Below are 23,271 nucleotides of genomic sequence, written 5' to 3' on the forward strand. Positions count from 1 at the left end.
GACGCTGATTAGTATTCATGAGAACCTACTTGGAAGAGTTGTTTTTTCATATATTTTGTCATTTTTGCCATTTTTACAGTAATCTAAAATAAACATTTGTGATTTACGTTCCTATTTGATTTTTTTTTATTCTATCGCTAGTATCAGTATCGGAGAAGGCACCTAAACAAAATGTGTTGGAGTGTGTGGAACTTACCAATTGGTATGCCCTGTGATGCAACTAAACTGCATTGTATGGCTTGCATTCTTGCATCTCCGAGAATTTCAAGACTGACCAAACTAAGCGATGCTGAGCTTTATTCAAATGACCTTCAGGTCAGCCAATCAGCTTTTAGATTAACCAAAGCACCCTTCTGTCGACGTGAATGGTCTAAAAAAGGTGGTGAAGGTTTAGTTGGTAGACAACAATGGCACATGAAGAAATACTGCTGAGCACTCCAGTGCTGTTTATGTTTATACCCTGTAGAACGTGCAAAAACGAGTAGTCTCGCCCCATTGTGGCATCCACACAGGATACTGCTCCACTTAAACCATCCAGTCTCTGTTTGATGCAGGTGCTACAAACTGCGTTTTATGTTATCGTTTTCAAGCAATGTAACTCTTCAAATGTACACAGCCTCCCAAGAAACCCATCTACCCTGTGAGTGGCGTAACATTAGTCCCTGTAGTGCAGGAGGGCTCTGGGCTCCGGGGGGGCCCTCAGCACAGAATACTGTGCACGGAGACCTCCTCACTGGGTCTGTGGGACCCCTCTATGTACTTTGCAGGGGTACCCCCTCAAGTTTTGTTACGCCACTGTACCCTGCCTGCCTAACGGATGCTGACCAGGCAGGAACAAATCGATCATTCTTTTAAGCCCAGTGCGTGGCAAAGCATAATGAAGATTAAATGTACTTCATTGCAGTGCACATCACAATAAAAACTAGTGGTCAAATTTAATTTGCATGAGTGGCTTTCTCTGTAATTCTCTGGAAAACTGTTGCCGCTTTTGCCTGTTTCTTCCCCTTTGCTTGTAAAAGAACAATGTGCATCTTTTACTAGAAGAAAGCTTTTTTTTTAATAGGACTTCTGCTGCTGTTCACCAAATAGATCCTGCCAGCTTCTGCTGTTCCTGAAAACAATACAGCATTTACACGGCAATGGAAGCACTTATGAGAAGGTGGTTGTATACACCCATTAGCCAATAGCATAACAGCAAGAATTACTCCAAAGGGGCTGACCTAATCCTCTTTGTCTATATATTTTTTTTTTAAGTCATCACAAAATACACGACAGAGAGTTACAAGTGTCTATAGCTATGGCCTAAAATAGTTTGAGGCAAGTCATCTGTGTTGCCTGTGCGTTAAATGTGTGTTACATATAGTAAAATATACTGGTCATTTGTTTTAGTTTTTACAAAAAAAAAAGCTTTGTTATGGTAAGCAGGTCTGTAGTAATTACGCCCTCTTACGTTTATAGTGTGGTAGGGATGTTAGGCACTCTTTTATTGTCAGGGCTTGTATAAGCCAACGTATAGTATTTCTGCATAAAGCCTGATCTTAGATGTGTACGTGACCTGATGTTTAACTCTGCATCTCTAGCACAGTTTACAAGCTTTGTATAACGTGAGGGATGGTATTGTTGTCCGAGACATATCACGTAGTTTGAAGTATAGCATTACTGTATGAGCGATTCCTGAGCCTGTAACATTTAAGTAACCTCTGCGACAGGTTACTCAGGAATCTTGTAAAACCTGATACAGAGCTTTAATGTCTGATCCTTGAGCTGTTCCGTTCTATGCCTTTAACTATTAAGACTGTGCTCTGGGAGCCTTGAGGATTTTGTTTCAGTCGTCCTTGTCTTTCCAGAACCAAGAATAGCATCCCCTGTTAGACAGATTTGGAAATGCACTGAAATAGTTCTCCGTCTTTTACAGCCTTCTTGCTGGCTGACCAGGGCTCGACTTCGATTTTGTATTTCCGTAGTGAATGAATCTTAGGCTTTCGGGTGCAGAGCGCACTACAAACAAAGCACTACAAGGCAGAAAGCAGGAACAAACGTCGAGGGAGCCCCGGTAAGAACTGGTAGGTGTTGAGCTTGGCTCTACGTCTGATGTGATCTTAGAAAGCCTTACACTAGGCTAGGGCTGGTTGGTCAAGGAGTCAAATCATGCAATCATATTGAGAATTCTACCAGAATCACGATTTCCCACTGTGCTATAGCCTCGGAGTACTTTGGAATTAAATTTAATAAAATAGAGTGCCAGATTGTAATTACTGTTCTGGTGATCCTAAAATTAAGAAATGGGCAGTCTGGCTGAACGTTGGAGACTCGGTTTCTTGATAATAATTAAGCAATGCGAAAGCCTGGTTAAGAATAACCATAGTGCTAAAGCTTGGCAGTGAATATGGGACTTCAAACGAAGGAGCAAGATCTATTCCTAGGTCTGGGAAGGGAGGTATGTTTTGAAGCTCTTCTTAAAATGGAGGAAGTGGTTTTCAATTCATTACTAGAAGAGGAGGGAGGTCCACGGTGAGGAGTGCTGAAGGTGGAAAGGCAGTTCACAAAATTGCTTGAATCTGATTGGCTGTGTGATAAGTGAGTTGAGAGTTGCTCATTGTGGGCTTCTGAATGGCTGATATGTAACAAACAACATGGAGCCATATAGCAGTGAGCAGACATGTAAAGCTAGAGATATTGAAGTGAGCGACCCTGTAAAGCCAGAGATATTCCAGTGAGCGACCATGCAAACAGGGTTGGACTGGGACAAAAAATAACCCTGGGCATTAAAAAAGTGCCACCATTAGTGAAGCAGGTAGCTCAAAAGTGGTAAAATCAGGGAATTAACAGTAAAAACCAGCCCCACATGCCCATAAAACCAGCCCACAGCTGGTAAAATAACAGCCCATACACTGATCTGTCAAACCAGCCCATTGGCCACTGCCTTACTGCCCTGCCGGCCAGTCCGACCCTGCATGTAAAATCCTATAAGCATTACACTGACAACAGGTGCAATCATTGCTTAACATTTGATGTCCCTGCTGACTTGTGATTCATTTTATATTCGTAGAGGCACAATCTTCGGCACAGAGATTTTGGCAGTAGACCTAATGTGCATTTATGTACCAGGTAAATAGGCTGAAATGAAAATGTATCATTTATTGATCAGTTTTCAAATGCCACTTAATACCCACCAGAAGAAAAGTGCATTCTGCTCCGTCTGAGAAGTAGAGCACAATATTTACGGGGACATCTGGTAGATAGATTTGCTGTAATCATATGGTCAATAATGTCACAATAGTTCTCATCACCAACAAAGGAACATTCTGTATTGCCCCCTGTTGATAATTGTTAGCAAAGCAGGACAGGGTAAAGAAAACTGTAAATTTTATCTACAGTGGATGATCCCTTTAGTTGATAATTTCAGGCATCACATTTTCATGACCCACCAAACATAATAAAAGACATAACCAACTAAAGTTTTTGATGTTAGGGCAAGAAACAGTGGGCCAAATGTATAAAGCATTTTTCCGTTCATAAGTGGTCCGATTCATAGAATCAGGCCATTTGCAACTGGAAAAATGCTTTTTCACATGTACAAAATGCCATATGCTATTTGGTAACCTGTTACTGAATTGTAATTTGAATTTGTGATTCAGTATTTGGAAGTGGCATGTTTTGGGCGTCCCTTCCAAATACAGAATAGGTATGGTATGTATTACTGTTTGGTGCCTGAATTCGGGTTGCAATACAGTAATACTTAACCACCATTTTAAAAGTGGTGATATCCCACTCAAACGGGGATGAGGATCCCCTTGGGACCTCCTTCCCTTTGAGAATGCCCAAAAATATTTTCAGTAGCTGCTAGTGGTCCCACCGATCACTGCCTACTCTTAAAAAATGAAACTTCAGAGTTTCATTTTCTTCTTTTTAAACACATCCCATTTTCAACAGGCTGCATTTAAAAATTAAAAGATTGCATCCGTAAAAAGCAATCATAGACATGGTGGTCTGATGCCCTACTTCACTAACATTCATGAAGTAGGTTAATTTGCGACCTACTAGGAACTGCTGTTTGGGGGAAAATAAATCATACATTAGCAATACCGATTCCCTAATTGCGATTCAGAGATAATCAACAGGGAAATTGATATTCCTATTGTTTGTAGATCTGGCCTAGTGTCACTTGGTTATACACTTATGAAATACCTAAAATGAAATGTTGTTTACAAGTCCTTGTAAAGTCTTACCTATTAGACAACACAAGTTGTAAAGCGTATTGTCAGCTTACAGGGGGTTCAGAGCCCAACAGTTGTTTACCATTGGTTGGCTTTATTGTCATTCTCATATACTTGCTTCCTATTTGTTAGCTTATGTGTGCTTTTCTTCCTCTTCTTATGTTTGTCCCTCCACAGGAGCATGGATGCATTATTTGTGCCCTTCCACTGCTTGCTTTTCAAGTACTACCTTGTTCTTTTGGGTTAAGCTGCCATGGGAGTGCATGTGTTTTCCAGCTCTCTCCTTTGTATACATCTCTCCAAGCACACTGCATGTTGCTCTCTCACACCCATGTACTTTTCTCCCCACTAATCTTCATTTTGGGCTTGGAGTTGTAAATAGACTTTCCTCACAGATTAATAGGCAAACACGCTTATTCAGTGACAGCATCATAAGACATGTTTCTCACTCCCTCGTAGCCAACTCTTAATATCCCCACATTCTAAAGAGCCAGAAGGGAAAACAATGAGATAAAGAGTGTGGGTGGAAGGGGGGAATGGAGGGAGGGACCAACACAAGAACAAGGAAAAAAAGATATATGAGAACTAACAGTTCAATTGATATTTGTCAACGTTGGTTGAATACAGCACATTTTCCTATAGAAATGAGAAACAGGTAGAGATCATTCACCTACTAGATAGCCTTTATTAAAACAGATGCATTCCAACTCATCTGTCCTTAGGTATTTTGTGTAGAGAACTCTCCTTCACTTGGGTCTTTGTGAATGTATGTCATGGTTACATTTAACAGGTCTGTCATTCCACGCCTGACAAAATTTCATGGTCATCACATTCTTCTTCACTTTAAATACTTTAAAGGTTAGGGAAAACTTGGAGTTTACCGTACAAATAGATTTCCAGTTCTCCACACTCACTCAATCTGCTATGCATCTCTCTACATACTTCTTATGGTGAACATGCACATTGTTCGTGATAGCTCCTCTATCTACCTCTACTAGATTTCTTCCACACAAGCACAAAGGAGCCATTTGGGTCCCCAGTGTTCTGCCTTTCAAGGACTAGAATGGAGAACTATCATTAACACTTTGAGGACTAGTGTGTTATGGTCATATAATTCCCAATTAGACTTTTTACATCTATGTACTGTTACTCATGTTAAATTGAATACACTCCTTTATCATTTTGTTAGTGTGGTCAGGTAACCTGTTAGTTCTGGGGCAATTTAAAGCAGATTGCAAATGTGTTATTGGAATTCCACTTACAAATTATTTTACTTGTATAAAAGTGAATCATACCTCATTCTACCGTCATTATTATTTCTTGTACAAAGTCAATGACAACTGAAGTGTTGGTGTTCTGAAATATTCCTATATCTACTCATTATGTGTGGTAGTCCGTTAAGCTTATAATGAATTTCCCACCTAACTCAATGCATTTTAGAGTCATAATGATATCAAGAGTTTAGAAGGTACTTGTATAGGAAAGATAGGAGATTTCTCTTCTTGCTTTGTATTAACACTGTAAGAGCACTGTACACAATTTCTTTTTTTTCCCTCAAGCATGCCATTCACGAAGGGCCAACAACTATGCTGTCTCACCTTGACTGTTGTAAGATTGTAACCTAAGCGCCCTTCATGTGCCAGGAGAATTAACCTACCCTGGAAACCATGTGCGGATATCAACTTATGTCGACTGAATATATTTTCTTACAACAAATTTAATTCATCACAGCTTTCCAAAAATCTTTGATAGACTCTTTTAGCTCTGAACACCTCCCGGGCCAACAATGGAGTCTCAACTCTTTATCTTTGGTTAACACTATTTCAGCACACATGCTCTCTTTCCACTCTTCAGGTTACAACCCTTCCAAGATAGCTACAACTATCATTTGTTAATGGGAGCTTCTTCTACACTCTCATGTAATATTGGCATCATGGAAAGACAATTACAGATGAAGATCTTAATTCTTGGTACATAACTAAGGTTAATGTTATAACCTTCTACACCAAGAAACCATACGACAATTCTAGAAGTAGATCTCTCCACACATTTTGCAGTAAAAGCAAAAATCTGAGGTTTGTTGGCTACTCTCAGGGCAAACTGCACGCCGAAAAGGAAAAAAAATTAATGTCTTACTGCCCAATAGCATGCAAAGGCCTCTTGCTCCACCACCAAACATTTGGTTTCACTGTTGGTGAAAGACAGGCAAATGCAATCAACATTACTTTCCCTTCAACCATTTGACCATAAACTCTTTGGTGTTTGTATCAGTGGTAATTATAGTATGTTTCTTTACATTGAAGCTGCCTTGCAACAGAAAATTAACAATCTATTTCTTATTTTCAAAAATGCTTCTTGGCTTGTTTATCCCTCTATGATTTTTTTTTCATTTTTAAAGGCCTCTTTAAAAGTTATTTTAGAAATGCAAAAGTCTTCACAAATTTGGAATAATATTCCAAACGTCAGAGGAAAGATCTTACCTACTATTTGGAGGGGCATTCATTATAGCAGCTAAAAGGTCATGTTTAGGTTTTACTCCATATTGAGACACAGCATGACCTAAGTACTTTACTGATATCACTCCTGTCTGAAACCTCTCCTTTTGTAAGGTGGGTCTGTTCAAAACTGTTTTAAGAGCATTTTGTGTTCTTCCACTGTTTGACTATAAATAGGACATCATCTTGAAAACACAAGACATTAATTACTCCTCTCAAAATGTGCTGCCTCATCCTCTGAAAACCGCTGCATCAGATATAAGCCCAATATATATTCTAAAGAATCTACATTCCCCAAATGATGTGACAAAGGAGTTGAGAGTTACTATATAGGTGCAACTCTACCTGATGGTAGACAGTTCATCACAGAAAATGTAACTGGTTTCCTCTCTCATGCTCAAAAGCTCACTGATTGTAGGCAATGGGTGATGGTCAACTCAGATGGTGACATTAAGATCCTGAAGGCCTATACATAAAAAAATGGTTTACCCTCCATCTTTAGATATAATCACAATATGGGACGTCCTGTCAGAACTTTCTGTAAATTCTTTAAAATAACGATTTTACTAAGATTATACCGTCTAAAGGTATAGGATCTTTATTATACTCAGCCAGGTTGATGTCTACTTCCTGTAGTGTATAACTCCTCTTATTAAACTCAGAAATGGAAAATGTTGCTCTCTTGTCAAAGAGATCAGTGACCATGAGACTGCAAAAACAGTTGCATTTTGTTAATCTGATTTGATTTCACAGCTAGGCAATTTCAGAGTATGTTCATCACCATTTACATGGAAACTACATTTTAGTTCTTCCTCCCCCATATTCTCTAAAGAATGTAATATTCTAGGTCCAGCATCCCTACACACTTGGGCAAAATTACCTCTTTTATTGCACTTTCTGCATGCTGCATTTTCTGAGTTGCAAGTAGGGTAATTATCTTCCCACATCTGAAGAACTTTAACTTGTTTTCAAGAGATATGTTTTCTCTTTCATTGTGAATTTCTTTCCCTCTCCTTATATCTAAATTCTTAAATTTCCCTTATGTTTTATGGGCAACTTCATCTCCTTTCGTAGAGTGCTGTGTGATCTATACTTTTAGCTATGTTAATAGCTTCATTCAAATTCAATTTGTTTGCTAACAGCTTTTCCTAAATTATTTATTTGTCAGTACAATGTATCAATGTGTTCCTTATGACAGAATCCCATAATTCACAAGAATCTCAGGTGTTAGCTCTCATAAAACAGCAATATAATGTACTACTTTTTCCTGTTCACCCTAAACACTTCCAAAAAATACCTGTGTCCCTCCAAACCTATATTAATCTTTTCTCCAAAATCCTGTTCCAATATTTTTATTGTAGTTTGAAGAAAAAGATCCAACTGTTCGTCTTCCCTACCACTCTCCATTATAAGGTTAGAAAGGTTTTCAAATGCTTTTCTACCTTCAACTCTTAGATTATTTTTGAAGATATGTTGTTGCCTAGTGGGTGAAAAATCCTCTCCATCTATAGCAATCAAATATGACTCAAACAATTTCAACCATTGCTTCCTTGGTTAAGACTGTTCACCTGAATTAGAGAGAAATGGAGGTAGTGATGGGCAACGGAGGAATGAAGTAACAGAGGAACAGGGAAAAAAGATTTAAGGAATTTAACATATGAATTGGTGTTTGTACAAATTTAACAGAATACAATACTCGCCCATGTGTGCTTCTCTTCCCGTTGCTTTCTCACCCTTGTGATTCAGTACCCCAAGATCCGCATTACTCTTTCTCTCGTCCATTTACTTTTCTCCCCACCACCACCACCATCATCAAGCTCCACATTGCTCTCTCTGTGTCATTTGCTTCTCGCAAACGCACCCACCATGTTACTTCTTCATGCACTCTTTGTTGTTTCCACCTCCCCTATTGCCTCTGCCTGCCCGGGCTTCATTCACCCTGTTTCTTCCCCAACCACTTTCCAATTTTTTTTTAATAAGAAGGCACTTTACACATTTTTTTCTTTCGATTTGCTGACGCAGCTCGGGTCAGCAAATAAAAAGAAAATAAAGTAGCTGCATACTTTTCAAGGCATGTGCATATGTATTGCACAGAAGTACAAATTGATGTGGCTGGTCACATCATAGGCTTTTCCTTTCCATACTGAGCATCAAAATGCCATACCACTAAAAACCACTGACACGTTCAATAAGTTCCAAAGATGAGACCTATTGGCTTTGCCCCTGCTTGTGCTTATTCAACATTAACTTGGATGGTACTGGTACTGTACAAATCAAAACTACATTAGAATGACTGGCATTGGGACATAGCTTCACTGAGTTTCTACAGTGCAATACCCCGCCACAATATTTTTACAGTCTGGTCACAGTTCACAGTGACATGGGTCCATTCATCATGTCACTGTTAAGTCGGGTGCATGCAGTGTTGGCCCAGACAGTGGTCTCCTACATGCTCGTAGGACACGGGCCGAGGATTGGTCTGATTCAAAATTGCACACTGACTGGCCCTTGTAACACTGATCAACACCCACTAAGCTCAACAACGAGTGGTGAGCCTTCTTTACCCTGGTGGCTTGGGAGAGACTTCTACTTGGGTCTCTATATTGGACATAAAGGAGGAGGTCGAGCCTTGCCATCCTGGAGTTCACTTTGATACTCTCAGGCTTTAAAGTAATTTGACCAATAGAAACATGAAAAAACTTTAGATTGATCTATGTTCTGAAAGGCCAGCAGGATTGAGGCTGTGAGACTCATGCCAGGTAAAGGACTACAGATTGTCTCGTTGGTGTTAGTTTTGAAGATGGAAAGATGCTTATCAGTATTTTAACGGAAAAAGTGACATGCTTCCTCTAGGAGAAGGATATTTTGTGTTGAAAAAAGTAGAGGTGACCCTTTCCATAAATGTTGTCCCATAACGCTTTTTTAATAACGTTCTGTGTGATCTTCAGGAGTAAATGTCTAGCCTTGGCATGGGTGGCTTGGTCCTTTTTCGTAAGCTGATAAAGACCATGCAGTTGGGTGATAATAGCACTTATTGGTGCCTAATTTAGATTGATGTTTTCAGTCTATAAATAGTAAGCTGGAATACCAGACTGTCTCATGATGCACCTGCTATTTACAGTGCTAAAAACTGCAAAACCAGCAGCACAAAGAACTATTTAAAGGCAAGCTAATAGAACTGTCCTTCAGCTCTAGAACTCATTCACTGCTTCCCAATAGTTTATTCTGTGGGTCCAGACCACGCCAGTAAGTCTGTGGTCCATCTTGGTATGGAAAATTAACAGGAACCACAGTTATGCCACGCCCATACAGAACCCAGGGCATACAATTGCAGAGTGTGCACATCTAGCAAAAACCCATCCTCGCCACTGTCCAGATATCTGGTTCAAGGTAAGATCTAGTACTTAAAAACAACCATTTATACAACTCTGATCACAAACTGAATTTTCTCTTGAATAATACGTTTTGTGATTCAGAGCCATAACTGTCTTCATGTTTTAAACATAGGAATGATAAAAGGCCAAGCTAGCAATGCCAATGGTCAACATTATGAGATGCAGCTTACACAATAAATCTGAAGCAGACGATGGTGCTCCAATCTCCCCTAGGCGTGGATGGTAAATTGCCACTTAGATAGCTTAGGGTGGCACACTACAGAATACCCTAAATATCTACGGGCAAGTGCTCTATAAAACACATGTTATTTAAACTTGCTCCTGAATATGCAGCTAACCCTAGGAAGCCAGCGGATGTATTACGTAAATTCTTACTCTCCACAAATGAAGAAATAGCATAATTCCTAATCAAATCAAATATATTTTCCTCAGGCCTCGTATTTTTATGTCACTGGTGAGGCTTTGTTGTCTCATCTTCTATTCCAAATCCGCAGGTGCTGCTTAGGACCGGCTCAACAAATGTAAGCATGAAGTCACTGCGCATAATGAGGGTAATGTTTTGAAATAAGCCACAAATGCTGTCTCACTCAACCCCTTGTCACGTCATATGTTGCGTCTCAAGATTCATGTGCTCATTTGATATCACAGCATTTGGCAGGAAACAGACCATCTAGTTTGAAATACATTGCTTTCATTGTTCCACTGTACGTAATACATTTTTATCTGACAATCCGGACAGAAATTGTTTTTAATGTCTTGATTTCACAGTTTCTTTGTAAGTAATACATCTTGACAGACAGTATGTGTGGAAGTTGTGTTTTGTTTTACATATATTATTAACACCCTGGAGCGAATGAAGCTTGAGAAGTCTGTAGCAACATTGGTCCACGACTGAAGGAGGGATCTCGAATTTTGAAATGCTTCTGATAGAAACAGTACACAGAGGAAATGGTCTCATGCCATTGAGTGGGATAGGATGTCGGACAGGGAAACAGAAGATCAGGCACCAGAGACGTTGGAAAGGGACTTGCCAAGGGCTTCCAAAAGCACCGTGGGTAGACACCTTCATATAAAAATGGACTACAACTAGTATTGCTACCCTGATAAATGATACATGTTCAATGCTCGTGTGCTAGAGAGGTTGTGGAGGGCAAAGAGACGTGTGGCATATTTGATGGGACTACCTGCCAATTCTACCTTATTTAAAAGAGGGTCTGGCGTAGCTGGAAGAGATGCTAGGATATTCAATCCCTTGGGAATTGAAGTTTGTACTTTTGAGCCTAAGTTTCCCACTACCTCAAAACTTGTCTAACACTTAGAGGACACTGATATGGAATTGTTTGGGAGTCACAAATTTACCCATGGCAAATCACTGAAAGAAAAGTGATTCTGCCATCTATGACACCGTGGTACTCACCATTACAGACAATCTTGGTGAGGGAAGGTCTGTTGCCCCATAACTTGGCTAAAATGTGCTCTTGTTTTGAAGGGTAGTGGACATTACTTTTCCATTTCCTATCGTAGGGCCTTCTGAATGCAGCTTGTCCAAGAAAGTTAAGGACCTTTCAAATGTTCATCTATTTAAATAAACCATCTAGTGAGGTAAGATGGATGGCAGGCTATATATGCAGGTTAATAAGGAATTGTCTAGAATTGATCGGGTTGATTGTATAATACAGATGGTGGTTTTTAGTGTATACCGACGCAGGCATGAATGTGTGCACATTTGTCCTTGTCTAAGTAGACATGTTCTAGCCATGCCTGTTGTCTTTGCCACTGCTTGTTCAGATTATGTTTTAATTTTGTTAACCCTTTAGGCAATCAACCACATGTCTATTTTGTTTGCCCTCTAAATAGCCATCCTAAAGTATGCAAAAAATTGATGGATGGAACGCTTGAACTAATCTCAGTCACTGGTAATTACTCGGGCCGCATCCCACTCCATGGTTGTTTTGCACACCATGCCACCTTAGTTTCAACCCAGCCATATGCAAATCAGACTTGACCCTGCTCCAAAGGGAACTGTCCAGCCTGAACTGCCAGGTTAGGTACTCTGCGCTGTAAAATCAGAACAAACAGCAATATGGTCTCCCTTAACTTTTTGCCTCTGTTCCCCAGGTTGTTGATGTGTACTGGACTCTGATTTTGCTGTTTTTGTTACTCTGGGCACTTTACCACTGCTAACCAGTGCTAAAGTGCAAGTGTTCCTGTTTAAGATGTGTACGTAATTGGTTCTCCATGATTGGCATATTTGTTTTACTGTTAAGTCCCTACTAAAGTGCACTAGAGGTGCCCAGGGCCTGTAAATCAAATGTTACTAGTGGGCCTCCCACATAAGTAACCCTGTAATCATGTCTCAGACCTGCCACTGCAGTGTCTGTGTGTGTATTTTTACAGTATAAATTCGACTTGGCAAGTGTACCCACTTGCCAGGCCTAAACCTTCCCTTTTCTTACATGTAAGGCACCCCTAAGGTAGGCCCTAGGTAGCTCCAAGGGCAGGGTGCAGTGTATGGATAAGGTAGGACATATAGTAATGTGGTTTATATGTCCTGACAGTGAAATACTGCCAACTTTGTTTTTCACTGTTGCAAGGCCTGTCTCTCTCATAGGATAACATGGGGGCTACCTTTAAATATGATTAAAGTGTAGATTCCCCTAGAGAGTAGATGGACATGTGGAGTTTGGGGTCCCTGAGCTCACAATTTAAAAATACATATTTTAGTAAAGTTGATTTTAAGATTGTGCGTTTGAAAATGCCACTTTTAGAAAGTGAGCATTTTCTTGCTTAAACCATTCTGTGACTCTGCCTTGTTTGTGGAGTCAGTAATCTGGGTCAGTTTGACAGTTGGGTTGTTTTTCACCTCGCACTAGAGAGTGACACAAAGGAAGCTGGGGTGTAACCTGCATTTCCTGATTAGCCATCTCTGCTAGGAGGGAGAGGTGGAGTGGTCACTCTCATCTGAAAGGACTGTGCCTGCCTCTGACAATGCAGACTCCAACCCCCTGGTGTGTGTCTGAGGCCTTGCCTGGGCAAGGCAGGATTTCACAAGTAGGTGTGAGTCCCCTTTGAAGAAAGGTGACTTCAAAGACTAAAATGGGTATAAGAAGGGCACCCAAATCTACAGACTTTAGAAACACTTCTGGAACCAAGAGGAACCTCCGCCTGGAGAAGAGATGATAGCTGAGGAAGAAGTGCTGCCCTGCCTGTGACTGTGCTTTGTGGAGCTTTCCTGCAGTGCTTCTTCTGCCAGAGTAAGAGGGCAAAGACTGGACTTTGTGTGCCTTCCACCTTGTGAAGAAATCTCCAAGGGCTTGAGTTAGAGCTTGCCTCCTGTTGTTTGAAGTCTCAGGGACAGCAAAGACTTCTCTCTGCCAGCACCTGGAGTCTCTGGAGAGACTCCTGCTCCGACAAGTGGTGCCCTATCCAGTCCCTGGGCCCTTGAAAGGAAAGCTGGTGGAAATCCAAGGAAATTGACTTTGGACGACTCCGGACAGACGCCGCTGCTGAATTCGGTGAAGTCCGCGACTCCGTGAAAGTCGCCGCACCACGTCGTGACTGACGCCGCTCGAAGTGCACGGATTCAACGTTTCGCACCGACGCCGCGGTCCCCGACTTCGCGCATCGGCTTGTTTTCACTCTTCAACAAAGGTACTGTACTTGGGGGTCTACACGACTCCCTGTCCGGTGCCGCTGGTGTCGGCTTGTTGGGAACAACTCCGTCACGACGCCGTGTTAACATCTCATCGAAGCATTTTTGTTTCTAAGTGCTATTTTTGGAGTTTAATCTTTAAAAATTCATAACTTGACTTGTGTATGTTGGATTTTTGTCGTTTTGGTCTTGTTTTGTTTAGATAAATATTTCCTAATTTTCTAAACTTGTGTTGTGTCATTTTGTGGTGTTTTCATTAAGTTACTGTGTGTGTTGGTACAAATACTTTTCACCTAGCACTCTGAAGTTAAGCCTACTGCTCTGCCAAGCTACCAAGGGGGTAAGCAGGGAATAACTGAGGGTGATTCTCTTTTACCCTGACTAGAGTGAGGGTCCTTGCTTGAACAGGGGGGTAACCTGACTGTCAACCAAAGACCCCATTTCTAACAAGGGCTCTGCTTCTCTCTGCCACTCAAGTAGATATTCTACTTGAGTGGCAGCTTTCTCAACGCAAACAGCTGCGACGTGTCGCAACAGCCCCCATTGAGAAATCTCACTGGGAAGCATTCTATCACCCAAAATTGGTGCTAGAGAATACAAATTCTCGCTCGCCAACTTAACTTAATGAGCTGCGCTTGAGAAAAAACTCTGCCATGTTGTGTTTGGCAGAATTTTGCCAGAACTCGGTGCTCCAAGCGGAGAGTGGATTGGACAGAACTCTGCCAGCTGAGTGGAATTTTTGATGCCTGCCTACAGTTGACCTGAATGTTTCAGGAAGGAAAACCAGAATCAATTCAGTATGTAGTGTGTACAACAAAAAAACACTTAATTATTTGTTATGTATAGGTGCAATATAGCTGTTCATTAAACTTCATATGGATTAGAGTTTTTTTTTGTGCACATACAGCCCATTGAATCAGTTCTGTTTCAGGATCACTCAGTTTTGTCAGGTGTGGGGAACTGAGATTTCCTCCTTGTTTTACTTCTACCACAGTCATTATTTTAGACACCGGACCACAACTTCTGCTCTCTTTACTTTTACAAATATGTAGAATGCTTTGACAATTCTCCTTTTCTGTAATTAATCTAGTTTGGTATACTAGAATTCCATTTGAAGTCCTCATATAGGTTGATAATGCTGAAATGTGCTAAAACGTCAAATAGCATAGCAAACTTGATTCTTGAAAAAGTTATAGCAGCAATTTTACTTTTGTAACTAAATTGTTAACATGGAATTTTATTTGAATGTTACCAATGCTTTTCCTTATACCTCAATGGAGGGATCCGAAAAAGGTTTGAATTCATGACAGTAAACTTACTTAGAAAGCATAAACAACACGTAGTAAACCAAGATAAGGCACTATTAGGCGCTGCATAAGCCCTGGTCCTAATGTCAGCTCGCTAATGTAAATAACAAAAGGCTCCCAGAATAGCATGATGTTCAATGTATGATGTATATTTTAGCTTCCTCTCAGCTTGAGCAGAAAGGAAGATAAAATGGCAGCTGCCAATGGTGGAAGCTTCAGCTGGAGTCCAGGTAGGCCACCTGCTCCCAGGCAGTGATATACCCAAGGGCATAGCCATAGTGCCGAAGGTGCAGTGGCACCAGGGAGAAAAGGCCTGGGGGTCCCATCAGTGGCAGCTACCGTTCAACGGGGTGGCAGGGCAGGATGTGTGGGGGCAAAAACATTTTTTTTAAAAGCTTACCTTCGAGGGGGACACGTTTGCCTCCACTCCATCTTCTTCCTCTTCCTCATCCTGGCTCACACAGGCTCCCAGGTAATCACAACACTGCTGTCACCAGCATGACAGCAGCATCGCGATTGGGCTTAGTGGCCTGCTTAGCCACTGGGAGTGGGAGCCTGGGCATGTTCTCCACTTGGCTGTGCAATACAGCCGGGTAGAGAACATGCAAAGTGCACATGTCTGTTTGGCCGGCCCAACACGGCCAGCCAAACAGACATGCGTACTTTGTGCAGCAAAAGCCCTCCTCCGGCGTCCTCCCTCCAGCCCAGTCCCACCCCTTACTCCCAGGAAAAATAAAATGATAGTAACATCACTTTATTATCATTTTATTTTTCCTTTCCCCACAATCCAGTGGGGTGACACGCGGAGGAGCCACCCCTGGGTTCCATACACCTCAGTTATGACTCTATTACAGTCCCTAACACGGGGAAGATTGGTACTTTGCTTGCTCGCATTAGGGACCCTGTCATCTATGCTACGCCATTTAACAACACCATATGAAGAGGCGTCGTATGCAACAACCGATGGATGCTTAGGCATAGCGTTGGCATAGAAGTTTAGTCTTGGGACTTTCCTAAAGTCGCGTTATCTTCCCAGGTTGGGGCCGAACCTCCCGGTAGACAATTTAAACTATAACCCATGCACTGTAGCTGTCTGCAGTCGACGGAATAAATTTTTCAAGAGGGCCGCTCCATTGTCTTCCCTTCTAGAGTATCCTGTAATCCCATCCCCGGAGGGAGCCCCGGGTACAGGCCTTGCTCCTCGTGACTGGTAACGGATCTACTGCTGGGAACGCAGAGACATAATGTGGTGAAGAGAAAGTGACCCGGCGTGATTAGATTCACTTTCCTTCTCAGTGACTGTGTAGGGTCTGGCGATATAAGATGGCTGCCTGATACAAAACAGGCTGTCCTATTGAGGACACGGGGAGGGGGGAGAGTAAAAGCTGAATTCGGTGCATTAAACGGGAAAAGAAAAGAAGCACTGGCAAAGCAAACAGGCCTGACTTTGGTTGCCAGACCTTTCACTTTGTCAGTGTTTAGTTTATCATGTTTTTGTAAAAGAGTGCTGCTGAGGAATCTAGCAGGATATTCCCAGTAAAAAAAAATGGCTAAGCGCAAAATATTTTGGTCACAAATTGTCACTGTAATCCGTAGCACTGAAGGAGGGACCTACTTTGTGTGCCCAATGTGCTGCCTTTGAAAGAGTAAAATGCGGTACCTCTCAATGAATTTACCATATATATATATATATGGACATATATATATATATATATATATATATATATATATATATATATATATATATATAAATCACGCCAGCCAGAAAAATTGAGTTATAAATGAAAATGAGTTGGGGACATGGTTAAGGGATAATGGCAGGGGTTAGTGGGCAAAGCAAAAAGAGTTACTGGATTTTCCGGGTTTTCTAGGCGTGCCTGCTCGGCTTTGCCACTCGTACTTGGTGCATAGCCTGTCCTATTGTCTCTTCTTGTGAAAATGACTCATTGTTCAATCTTCTCTTTTAATATTCCGTTGACAGAGGTGCGCCTGTCCTCAGCAACTGTCATATAATTAACAAAGTAATTAAACTTGATGCACCGTGTAAGCAACATTGCTCATGATGCTTTGCAAAAGTTAACTGTTCTCCTCGGAATAGCTGTGTGTATAATTAGGTGACACCTTTGCCCAGGTAGTATAAACATCCATGATTGACAGAATGGTGAGAGGGATTTTTTTGCCACAATAAATACAGAATTAAATACTTAGAAATAATTCCTCGTTGGCGGAAAGCACGATTCCTTCTTTGTCATAAGCATTTTTTGTTATTTTCGTCTCACAGTAACATGTTCATCAAATATAATGTACTCAAAGCAGCAGTTATTCCAATCGTTTGGTGTATCTCTTTATACGGTCTCATGTCGTGAATACTTAGGTGAATCATAATATAACAACTGTAACAGGTCACCTGGGCGTCACATTACTACATATTAATAACGTAATTTAAATGCTGTTCCAAGGGACTGCTGCTTGATAGAAAGATGAGCCTTCAGAGGCCTTCTGTGCGAACCTAAGGTAAACCTGAAGGTGAAGACAGGTTTTAATTGCAGGCTTGTTATCTGCTGACTTCCATTTTGTCTGTTTGCCACAAACTACTTTACTCTGAGAAGAAGAAATAATGGTGCTAGGAAAATAGCGTTCTTGTGGTGACAGACAAGATAAAATCATTTTTCAGTAATGAATATTACTTCAAATAGGATACCAGAATATGGATATTTTTCTTCATTAAGAAACCAATGGACGCTACTGCATCAGAATCAATTTTGTAGATGAATGTTTTTCAAATAGATGCAAATAGCTAGGATATGTTACCAGAGCATTGCCATATAATTCGTCTTTACCAACATAAGGGCCCAATTTTTAACACTTTCCAACAGGGTTGCTTCACAAAAGCGAAGCATGACAGGCTAAAGTGCGCAAGTGGTCGGGGAGCCAAAAACCTGATATAAATTAGTAGATGTGCTACTGTTTTGCTTTCACCCCTTGGTGCAATAAAGTGCAGCAGTTTTGCCTGATATGTTGCTCCAAGCCTCAGTAAATATGTTGCGGCATGTTGTTGCCTTTTCTTGCTACATAATCCACCTTTTTTGCTGCATAATTCAATTAGCCAAAATCTGGTCATTCAGTTCCAGTTTCCCTGGATAGCTCTCCTCTGTAAACAAGGGAGCCTTACATTGCTGCTCCTGACCCCAGTCCAGTTTTCTGAGTAAGGCAAGGTTATACTCTTGAAACCCAGGCTGCGTGCTTGAGGGAACTGCTCTGTCTTGTGCCTGTACAAAGAGGAGGATCTGATGAGAGCGAGAGGTTTTGGCACCAATATCAAAAGAATAATTTCTATTAAGGACGAAAAGAGGACAGCTCCCTGGAGTGAGCCTTTGATTTAATACCAGCTCTTGGAGGGTATTGCTTAGACAACAGGGATGGCACCTTTAGGGCTACTCTGTGTGTAAATGATGCCTTTAAGGGACATCGCCAGGACTGGTCTAAGTGCAATTTTCATAAATGTTCTTGTTAGGGAATGTCACCTGTGCAAGCCTTTGTTCCAGTAATGAGTGGATTTTCCAGACCTTATGCTTCAGGGCTCTTTTCACAACTTCACAAAAGGAAATACCATTTATGTGTAGCGGTATCGCCTCTGCAACCCTCCCTGGTGACCATACATGACTGAAGGTGTCAATGGAAGCCTCGTAAGTCAGGGGTACAATAACTTGCAAATGCAACTAGGCAACAACACAGTGAGAAACAAAGCAGCTGTCCATGTTGCAATGGGCCACTTTTTTTTAGGTCTACATACCTTTAGTTTTTACTAAAAATATTACGCAGTGTCGGTCACCACTGGGTAGTTATAGTTAGGGCTGGGTTTTCATAGGGAAAGCACTTTTTGGTTTGCTAATAACATTTGACAAATCTTCACTAAACTTTCCATAAAGGGTTTATGCACATCACCTCCTTCCAGGAAAGTTTTAGGGTGAACTGTCAAGCGAGGGCTCAGAAAAAGGAGTTGGAGCGCAAAACACATTTCCCCCATGCAAATTTCCATATGAGAAAATCAGACATAGCTATAGGCAAAATGGCTGAATGCAATTACACTAAATTCAGCAAAAAAATACAATTTAATCCAGAAAGCGTACTCTAAAGTAACTATAACTTGCTTCCTCGCCATGCACTGCTAATTACCTCCCATATTACATCACTCATAGCATGTTTATGATATCATTGATAACATCACTGCAGCATCTGAAATCACATAATTGATGAGAACAATGTGCATGGCAAAACCTATAGTTACTTTAGGGCACAAGTTATAATTACTTGAGATAACTATAAGTAGTGCATTTCAGTGGTTTTAACTGATATTTTCAACTAACTATAATTTCCCTGCAATCTTTGTTTTTTTCAGTGAATTTCTAAGATTTTTTTTTAAATAAGGTCAAATATTATTATAATTCTTCTCTACAATGTTACTTAAACCTGTTATTTCAGTGAATATATACTACACATACTTACAGGGGCTTTTAGCAAGCCCTCTTCACCCATTGGTCTGCTATAGTGTAATTTACAATTTGCTTCCAACCCATATCCACAGCATACCGCATGGGGCTCAGACTCAGCCCATTTTGGCCTTAAGCTTACCTGGCTGTACTCAACTGCACTCTGCTTTGCTCAGTGTGCACATTTACACAATAATCAGACCTTCCTTGCTAGGGACTACTGGTGCATCGGGTGTGTTTACATCAAGAAACATATTTATATATATTTAGGCTGTTAGACAATCCTTATTTTACTTAGGTGAGTGACCGGCAGCTTCTGTAACGCTTCTGCTGATCCGCTCATGTGTCACGCGTGTTCATACAGAACACATTCACAAACAAATTATGCACTGGCATAGGCCAAAGGTTGGCAACCAACACCAGCTCTAGTTCCTTTGTCAATGGTTTGGCACCTGCTGGAAAGGAAGACTACCATAGCTGTAATTCTTTCTAAAGCAGTTTTGAAGTGCCCTTTTCTCAGTGTATAATATATAGATGTTCTCTAAAGAATATATAAATATATTTTGTATGTGTATTGCATTAAAGTGTCTTTAGTTAAAAAAAATGGCTTCGTTTGTAAAATAACAGAGTCAAAGTATACCTTTTGATTGAAGAGAGAAAATCTGTTATAGCAACTTTCAGTGTCATTGTCTTTCTGCAGTGACACCTAACACCCCGGTAGCATGCAGCCTAGAAGCCACGCCTAAACATAATCACCTCTTGAATTAATGAAACTCACATTTCTTCACCCGAAGCTGACAGCCTCAAGTATCCTTGTGTGTTCAGATAAGGAGTATTTAAGAGGTTAAGAAGTGTTGTCTTTCACCAGTCGCTGCATTTTTTCATATTAGTGAGAAACCCACACTGTAATTTGCCTTCTGATGAGGGCTGTTAGCGGAAAACTTAGACAGTCATTTGTATCTATTATCCCTGAGACAGCAGCACAGGGGCAGTGGCACCAAAGTTTAAAAATGAAGGGCCCAGGTCCATGTCTACCAGTGACGCTTCCCCTCGCCATGAGAGGGAGGACCTCCAAGTGCTTTGCTGAGTTGTGGAGGTTACACCCTAACGCCTGTGACATTTTCAGCCTGAAAATGTTCAGCTCATGCAGCAAGGCACCTGCACATTTTGCACATGTATAGCGCCTGGCTGAAAATGAAAATGAAAATGAAGAGTGTCTGTCAGGCTGACCTTTGCTCACCCTGTCAGACACTTCATGTTTGCAAAAAGGTGGAGGGAAGGCCCTCTCTACCCTTAAGGATGGGCCACTATTACCTCCAATAGACGCGGAGGGTACATTATAACAAAGGACATGGGTATGGAGTCTGGCATGTACACAGTGAAGTAAAGACGGAGCTGGATACTAAGGACCTCATTCATCATTAGCCATGATCCTGATCAGGAAGTGGAATTTCGAATCATAAATTGTTTTTTTGGTTGCATAACTTGCATGAGCGTGAGCTACTGTTATACAAAGCACACAGACTGAAAATTAGCTAGTAGCGCTCTGGTGAACTTTCCGTGGTTGCAAGGTTAGAAACTGTGAAGGGAACAGGAGTTTAGTGCAAATTCCTGCAGCCCCTGCGATGCATGGGGACCCATCCCTTCAGGGTGTCCCTATTCATCCTAAGTTCAATGAATATCTGTGAGAAATGGAGACTCAGAGGCCTCTCCTCACAGGCTGCAGGAATCACAAGGTGGGGACACCCTTGAAAAATGCAAACAGCCACAATATTTACAAATATTTTGTTGCTAGATTAAACTACTCAGCTAAATAGCTGGGATAAGTGACTTTCTAGTGTGGGAAACTGATAGGACCAGCCCGAAGGAAGTGCTTTCCCTACTGGAAAAAAAACAATTTCCCTCTTTGAAGAGGAAGTCAAAAAATAAAAAAGCGTGTTTGGATGTGGCACTTCTGGGGGAATTTTACTAAACCTTTTTAGTTTTTTGACTCCCAGTCTTTGCTGACTCACTGTGCATGACCTTAGGATTCTGGTCACTTCTCCACTGTATGGCAGTGGGAAAATGCATGTGACAGTCCTATCTATGTTAACCAGGGGCGTTTATGGGCATGGTTGAGGTGCTGTACCCAGGAAGGGCAGGTATACGAAGGATACTCTGCCCTGGTAGGGAAGACACCGACGTGGGTGTCCCCTACCTAGGTGGTTGGCCGCACCCATGGGATGGGCCGGTCCCCTAGTAGTGGCCTTTGTGCCTTGGGCACTGTCCCCCTGTAGGTACAGGATGGAAGTTCAGTTGCATGTCCTCTACTGGGTAAGAGGTAACGCTGACCAACATGGGCAGGACCAGCCATGGCAGGTTCTGGTGTGTGCACTGCGGCAGAGGACCTTAGGAGGTGCGGAGCCTGGTCCAATACGCCAGGGTGTGCCCACCTACATGATGGTGGTTTTATATATATTGAATCTGGCATAGCTGGCCTCTAGGGGCCTACTTTCACCAGGGCATCATACCTACACTGAGTCTGGCGCTAGCCCGTGTGCGCATACTGGCACACTGGTGTTTTTCATATAGATATTGCTTCTGGCATCAAGTGCCAGGACACGCACACTTACACACGGGGATTCTAAAATAGGGGTTGAGCCTGATAGCGCAGGCCCGTATGGGCGCACTTGCCCCCTTGTGGCAGCTGTAACCTAAGTCTCCAGCCTGGCTCTAGAGGCTTGTATGTGCGCCAGGGCATATGTATCTGGGAATGTTGAACACCCATGTGTGTTCACACTGCCCAAGAGAGCTGTTCTGCCTATAAAGTGACAGGGAATAAAATAAACTTATTAGGTCTTGCTGCAATAGTGGATTGCAGAGGAGCAGCCCCATGATGTGTGGTATTATTGGATTCAGAGTGACAAACCCCCTCTAATGGTTGTTGGACCTGGCCTTTTTTTGCAGGGTTATCCACAAACATTTTTGCCTTCTCCCTCCTATTTTTCCGGACGTGATTTTGTTGGCTTTAGGACTCTGGCCACTTTACCACTGCTAACCAGGGCTAAAGTGCATATGCTGTCTGTCTAAAATGTATTGGTGGCTGTTTTCTCCATGATTGCCATATTTGATTTACTAGTAAGTCCCTAGTCTAGTGCATCAGGTATGCCCAGGGCCTGTAAATCAAATGCTACTAGTGAGCCTCTATCACTGACTGTGCCACTCACATGAGTAGCCCTGCAAACATGTCTCAAGCCTGCCATTGCAGTGTCTGTGTGTGCAGTTTTGAATTGCCATTTGGACCTGACAATTGCACCCACTAACCAGGCCCAAACCTTTCCCTTTATTATCTGTAAGTCACCCCTAAAGGAGGTCCAAGGCAGCCCCATGGACAGGGTGCAGTGTATTTAAAAGTTAGGACATGTGCTGGCGTGTTTTACATATCTTGATAGAGAAGTACCACCAATGTCAGTTTTCACTATTGCAAGACCTATCTCTCCTATAGGGTAACATGGAGATTACCTTGACATTTCTTTTGAGTGCAATTTCCCATGTGGGGCAGATAGAACTATGGAGTTATGGGTCACTGAACTTGCAATATAAAAATACATGTTTTGGTGAAGTTGGTTTTGACTTGTGAGTTTAAAAATGACACTTTCAGAAAGTGGCAATTTCTTACTTAACCAGTCTGTGTTTCTGCCTGTCTGCTGAATACACACCTGGGTCAGGATGATAG

The 23,271-nt window shown here is 41.6% G+C and overlaps 1 protein-coding gene across 4 annotated transcripts in view; it reads left to right on the forward strand.

The window, feature by feature from the left end:
- Positions 1-23,271, forward strand: part of GAL3ST3 (galactose-3-O-sulfotransferase 3) — a 129,359-nt gene that overhangs the window by 60,044 nt on the left and 46,044 nt on the right. For 2 of the 4 annotated variants that reach the window (XM_069207934.1, XM_069207933.1), the window contains exon 2: positions 1,916-2,063. The exons of the other annotated variants lie outside the window; for them this stretch is intronic. The gene's annotated coding sequence lies outside the window, so the exon portion shown is untranslated. The remainder of the gene's footprint in view (positions 1-1,915; positions 2,064-23,271) is intronic. 4 annotated transcript variants of the gene reach the window in all.

This window comes from Pleurodeles waltl, chromosome 9 (assembly GCF_031143425.1).
Source record: "Pleurodeles waltl isolate 20211129_DDA chromosome 9, aPleWal1.hap1.20221129, whole genome shotgun sequence".
Taxonomy (NCBI): Eukaryota; Metazoa; Chordata; class Amphibia; order Caudata; family Salamandridae; genus Pleurodeles; species Pleurodeles waltl.